Here is a 277-nt window from a genome sequence, read left to right as displayed (position 1 = left end):
TGCTTATGTATTTTCAACGGTGGAGTTTCTGCACACCATAGATTAAGGATGTGGACTGATGCTGTACCTCGAGTTTCAATGCAATTACTACTATTTTCTATTCAGTTCGACTTATTCCTATTCTAAGATATTCGTTGCACTTCAACATGATGAATGTGATGATCCATGACACTCATCATTATTCTCACCTATGAACACGTGACTGACAACCACTTCCGTTCTACCTTAGACCAGGCGCATATCTCTTGGATTCCTTAATCAGAATCTTCGTGGTATA

Source organism: Arachis duranensis, chromosome 10 (genome assembly GCF_000817695.3).
Source record: "Arachis duranensis cultivar V14167 chromosome 10, aradu.V14167.gnm2.J7QH, whole genome shotgun sequence".
Taxonomy (NCBI): Eukaryota; Viridiplantae; Streptophyta; class Magnoliopsida; order Fabales; family Fabaceae; genus Arachis; species Arachis duranensis.
Note: the sequence above shows the minus strand (reverse complement) of the source record.